Source organism: Pteropus medius, unplaced genomic scaffold, assembly GCF_902729225.1.
Source record: "Pteropus medius unplaced genomic scaffold, Ma_sr-lr_union100, whole genome shotgun sequence".
Lineage (NCBI taxonomy): Eukaryota > Metazoa > Chordata > Mammalia > Chiroptera > Pteropodidae > Pteropus > Pteropus medius.
The window spans coordinates 11,556,351-11,562,350 of NW_024351730.1; the positions used below are offsets into that span (position 1 = coordinate 11,556,351).

The following is a 6,000-nucleotide window of genomic DNA, read 5'->3' on the forward strand; positions in this document are numbered from 1 at the left end:
ATGTCAATTTCATTGTCATTATAAAGTTTTCAAGAAAAGATTCTGCATTGTAATGGAACAAACAAAGTAAATCTCATCTGGAAACTAAAAGAAACATTCTGCTTCCTGGAACTGGCTGATCAGTTTGGCAGGTGTCCACCCCTTCCAGAAGGGGCTGAGTAAAGCTTGTTTTGGGCTGGGTGGTACCACACATTCTCTACGCTTTTGAATAGCTTAAGCTTCTTGATGCTCCGTTTTATCAGCTTACAATTTTCCTTGGATAACAGCAAGCAATTTCTCATTTCATTTCTCCTTTGATGTATGATCTCTCAAATGTTCATAGATGTTTTCCTTGCCTTTTTTGTTGCAGAGGTATTTATCTTCAGTCCTTCAATCACATCACTTTTGCTATTCTGAGTTCTCTTCTAAATGTATGACAGTTGGAGGTTTCTAGAGTTTGGCTCCCAGAGAGCAGTAAGAAAGTAAAAGCCTTTGGGCAAATGGCCCTGGGGCTTGCAGCCGTAGGCGGTGATGGTGTCCTCCCGGCTTAGCTTGATCCGATATTACTTCACTGGGTCTGAACCCCAGTTCAGGTTTTCCTGTTCTTTCTACTGCAAAAAAAAAAAAAAAGAAAAAAAGAAAAAGAAAAAGAAAAGAAAAAAAAAACCATGGCACCTAAGGGAAGGGAACTAATCTTTTTGTTTTTCTCTTGGGCAGAGTGAAAACATTAAATTTAGGAGGCTCTCTGTTCTGTTCTAGAGTAGCCTGGGGTTCAGGCATGGGCATCATAGGAGCAAGAGCATGGAGCTACACAGAGCTGGCTTGATAGTCTTGGAGAAATGACTTAAAGTCTCTGAGCTCGGTTCTCTTATCTGTATAATGCCACTAATTTTTGAGGCTGAACTCGGATGTTTGAACACGATTCTACCATTTGGAGCATTCAGTATGCTCAAAATAACAAGGAGATATTGCCACAATCATTATGTACTATGGAACCAGAGAAACCTAGCTTTACATCCCACCTCTGCCACTCACTAGCCGTGTGACCTTCTGCCAGGGGTCAGCAAGCTTTCTGTAAAAGGCCAGGTGTAAATATTTTAGGTTTGCAACTATTTGACTCTGACATGGTAGTGAAAGCATATAGTCTATATGGAAACAAATGGGCACGATTGTGTTCTAAATAAAACTTATTTATAAACTTGAAATTTGAATTGTGTATAATTTTTACACGTCACAAAATATTCCTCTTTTGACTTTTTTCAATCACTTAAAATTTAAAAACTATTCTTAACTCGAAGGCCACACAAAACAGTGGGGAGCTGGATTTGGCTGGTGGGCCGCAGTTTGCCCATCCTCACCGTGGGTCAGTTCTTCATCTAACTGTCAGTTCCTTTTCCTATGAATTGCATTGATGTGTATTTTCAATGAGATAAAGTGCTTGGCATATATTAAGTGTTCAATAAATTGCAGTTATTATATTTATTATTATTAACATTAGAAAGTGGAGACACAGGCTATAATGGTATATATTTTTAGTTTAATATGATTATAGCTAAGGAAAAAGGTTTCAGTTTGATTTCTTTCTTGAATTTGTCATATCAAGATGGATAGTTGAATGAAATCCAATTTTATAAGCTTCTCATCCATTGTATAATAAAAAGTTCAGTCTCATCTTTGTCCTGGGTTCTTGAGAGGAACTTTCTAACTCCTGGAATTTCCCAAGTGATGGGAATATCTTTGTTGTTCGTGGTGGGCTTTGGGGTCACACCTGAGTGTACGCTAATCAGGTGACTGTGGTTGGCCCCTGGACACTGTCAGCATGTGGGGCTCAACATACCAGAAAGACCAGCCCTGTGATTAGAGGGTTGAGGTTTTGGGCCAACCTCCTGACCTCTGAGGAAGGTAGAAGGGCTTGAGTTTGAACTCAGTCATGTGGTCAATGATTATTACACCAAAGCTTAGGTGAGTCCTGGTTGGTAATCATATATAATGTGCCAAGAGGGTGCTGTGTCCCGAGGCCACAGAAGCTTCATGTTTGGGACTCTCCTAGACTTTGCTCTAAGTGTCTCTTCATTTGGTGGGGCCCAACTTGTATCCTTTGTAATAAAACTTTAATTATATGTAGAGAACTTTCCTGAGTTCTGTAGGTTATTATGGCAAATTATCTGTAGCCCCAAGCCACTTATAGGCTAGCACTTAGTTTTGCATTTGACTTGATTCCTTGTGTACATACTTCCCTTGGCTAGACTAGAGAGGAAGAAGGTCAGCATGAGATTTAGGCAGAAAACCTGCCTCAGTCCCTTGATACAGATCTCTACAAATATAATTTCTAATCTTCACAATAATGTTGCAGAGTAAGGATTATTTTCTTATCCCTCTTTACAGATGAGGAAAATGGGCTCAGATATTTTGGGGCAAGAGTTATAGTTAAAATTCAGGGCTCTTCCTGCATATCAGAAACATGTCCTAAAACTTGCAATTATATGAACTATTGCTTTATTACTTACTACTTATATATTATCCTCCTAACCCATAGTAGTAGTAACAATAACAATAACAATAACAATGGCTAACATATACATTATTTAATGTGTGTGTGTGTGTGTGTGTGTGTGTGTGTGTGTGTGGTATGAGTGTGTATCTTAGTCTATTTGGGCTCCTATAACAAAATATAATAGACTGTGTAGCTTATAGACAACAGAAATTTATTTCTCACCATTCTGGAGGCTGAGATGTCCACGATCAAGGCACAGACAAATTCAGTGTCTGGTGAGGGTCTTCTTCCCACTTCATAGACAGCCATAGTTACCTTGGGTCTTCACATGGCAGAAGGAGCAAGGGAGCTCTCTAGGGCCTGTTTTATAAGGATACTGAAATCCCACTCATTGAAAGTTTTATCCTCATGATCTAATCATCTTCTACAGTCTCCATCTCCAAATACCATCACTTTGGGGGCAAGGTTTCAACATGTGAATTATTTTTTTTTGGAGGGGGACACAAATATTTAGTATGTGTATATATATAATTAATTTACTTTTCATAATAACCATTTATGATAGATACTATCATTATTCCTCTTCTATAGGTTAAATAGCATAGAATCACAGGGAACTTAATTATTTGTCTTAAAATACACAACTGGGAAGTTGTGGAGTCAGGATTTGAGTCTAAGCAGGTTGGCTGTAAAGTGCATGTTCTTAGTCACTAAGCTATACTGCTTCTTAGAAAAACCATGACCACAGCTACCATTCTGGGGACAGTTGCTACGTACGAGGCATAACACATGCCGTTAAAGTATTTAATCTTCACAATATTTCTATACTAGAGACTATCGCTAACCCATTTTACAGATGATTTAATCAAGATATAGGGAAATTAAGTACTTACTCAAGGCCACCACATTTTTAAATGCTGGAACCAGAGCCCACTGCTTTGTAAAAGAGTCATCCTAGTTCTCTAACTTGATGGAGGAAGAATGTTTAGGTGACAAAACTGGCAACAGGAGAGTAGACTCTTCTCTGTGGTTCCAGGGAGGACATTGCTAAACCTGGTGGAAAGAAAAGGAGAGAAGCAAGGAAGGTTACTGCAAAGAATCTCTCACATACACTCTTCTAAGAGACATCAAAAATAATTCATAGATGGAGGACAACCCTGAGTTACCTGTGGCCATTATGAGAATCGTAAATCTCCCCTTTCTATAGGAAAATGTGTTGAGGAGTTCCTTTCCAGCCTAGGGTCCTGAAAGCTTGTGAAGTGCCCTGGCATTTCTCTTGTTTCTGCCTTTCTAGGCAGCCAAGAGGCTGATCAGGTTGCAATTTTACTAAAGCTGGTCATTCTGAGGTTTATTCAGACATACGATGGTGTATTTTGTTCTCAAGTCATTATGCTATAGACAGGAATTACTGGCTTACACCCTCTCTGCCACATCTCTACTTTCACAGCCTCTGTTTACATATTCCAGGGGATCAAACCTTACTTTTACAAAACTGCCTTTTCTCAACAAGCTTTCACTGTGAAAGGTAAAGACAAATCTTTTTAAAAATGTCTTTTAATTGTTTCATTTTGGGCAAGAAAGAATAAACTATAAATAATTTTTAAGTGGGTCTGTGCATAGATAATTATTTCTCTAAAAAGAGTAATAGAGGCAACAAAGTATGCCTGGTGGGATGCGCAGCAGTGTGCTGGCAATATTGATCTCGGGACTGGGAGCTTGTTATCGGATAAGAAATTAAAAAAGAAGAACCGCACAGCTCACTCATGCTCTGCATGAGCACACAGCATCTGTGCTCTGAGTTCTGTGCTGGCTTCCCATCTGTTTGGGGATACAATCCAAGGTGGAGATTGTGATCTGTGGACTCATGGTGATTGGATCCTCACTCCTGAACTGTGCCCCTCTCTTTCTTGGCAGTGACAGCTGAACGGCTGAAGTCTTCTTGGGAAAAATTCTATATTGGGACTTTTCAGGCAGTGAGGTCTCAGAAGAGGGCCATCAAGGGTAGAATAAATGTCCTGTTATCCTGTGGCGGCCTAAATCTGTTGACTTTCACTGGCCTCTGGCAGAATTGTTGGGCATTAACATTGACTTAATTTAGCGGTGACAGCTCTGGGGCCAGGGGAGGAAGGTGAAGGCCAAACTGATCAAGGATGGTCTCAGCATCTTATCTTTTCCTCTTTTTCCCACTCCTGTTTCTCCCCTTGTGTTCCCTTTTTCTGTTAAATTTGTTAATTGGTCCCAGTACCATCTATGCTGTTATCCCAGCTGGGAAACTTGAAATCATTTCACAGTTATTTCCCCCTATTTGCCATTTCAGTCTGACATTTGACTCTTGCAACATTTTTTCAGAAGAGACCATCCCTTCAATTATTGAGATCTGCCTTAGATCAGATTCTTGTCATGGGCTGCTTGTATTAGGAGAGCTTTCTGTACAATCAATATGAACTCTCCAATTTAACAAAAACAGATTCCGGAATGATTTTTCTAAACTGGTGGTTCTGAAACTTTGCTGCATATCTGAATAATCTGGGAGCTTTTAAAACTGATGTCCAAACCATACCCCATACCAATTAAATTAGAATCTCTTGGGGTTGGACCCTGACATTGGCATTTTTTATAACTCTTGGAATGAATCCAATGTGTAGTCATGTCTGAAATCATTGTCTGATCATCTCTAATTCTGTTTCTCTTGCTCAAAAATCCTTCAATGGCTGGGTAGCCATTTTCTGTAGAATGGAAAGCTTATACTTTTTCACTTAGAATTCCTAGCCCTTTATGATCTGTCCCTAACCCCTATTTTTAGTCCTATCTCTGCATCATTTTAGTTCTAGTTCTAAACTGCTGTCTTGGGTTACTTATCATTCTTTATATATGCAATGCCCTTATTTGCCTCAGTGATCTTGCTCATGTCTTTTTCTTCTTCTAGGGTTGCTATATTGTCATTTATTGATCTAGACAGTATTTTTACTGTTCGCTATGTTCAGACACCCTGTCAGGCAATGAGGAAACAATGGTGAACAAAAGCAGATGCCATTCTTGGCCTCTTGGATCTTAAGACCTACCACAAATGTACAATTGCTACCGTGACAGGTACTACAAAGCAGAGGCATGTATTGCCATGAAGAATTATAGTAGGGGAATCTGACCTACTTAGAGAGATCAAGAGTCTCTCCTGAGAAAGAGATGCTAGAAACTTTTTAGGGGATCTAATGACTGAAGAAATAAAGTTTGGTTCCTTATCTTAAAAAATAAAGAAAAGAAAGTGCATAATTGTAATAAACTCTTCTAGAATATGTTCTCCTGGCAGAGGGCACAGAATAGCAATGGCCCTGTGGCAGGAGGGAGCATGGCAAGGACACAGGATGAAAGAAGGGCTAAATGCTCCAATCAGATAAAGCAAAAGAGAGCAAGATGGTGTGAAATGGGGTTGGAGAGGAAATGGGGCAGGTTGTGCAGAACCCATCACCCTATTCAAGTACTTCCGACCTAAGAGCAATGGGAAGTGATTGAAAAGTTTTTCAGCAAGG

At 39.6% G+C, this 6,000-nt stretch overlaps 1 pseudogene; it reads right to left on the reverse strand.

The window, feature by feature from the left end:
• LOC120588130 (60S ribosomal protein L18-like) overlaps positions 1 to 2,782 on the reverse strand; it is a 65,404-nt pseudogene extending 62,622 nt beyond the window's left edge.
• Positions 2,783 to 6,000: the final 3,218 nt, after the last annotated feature.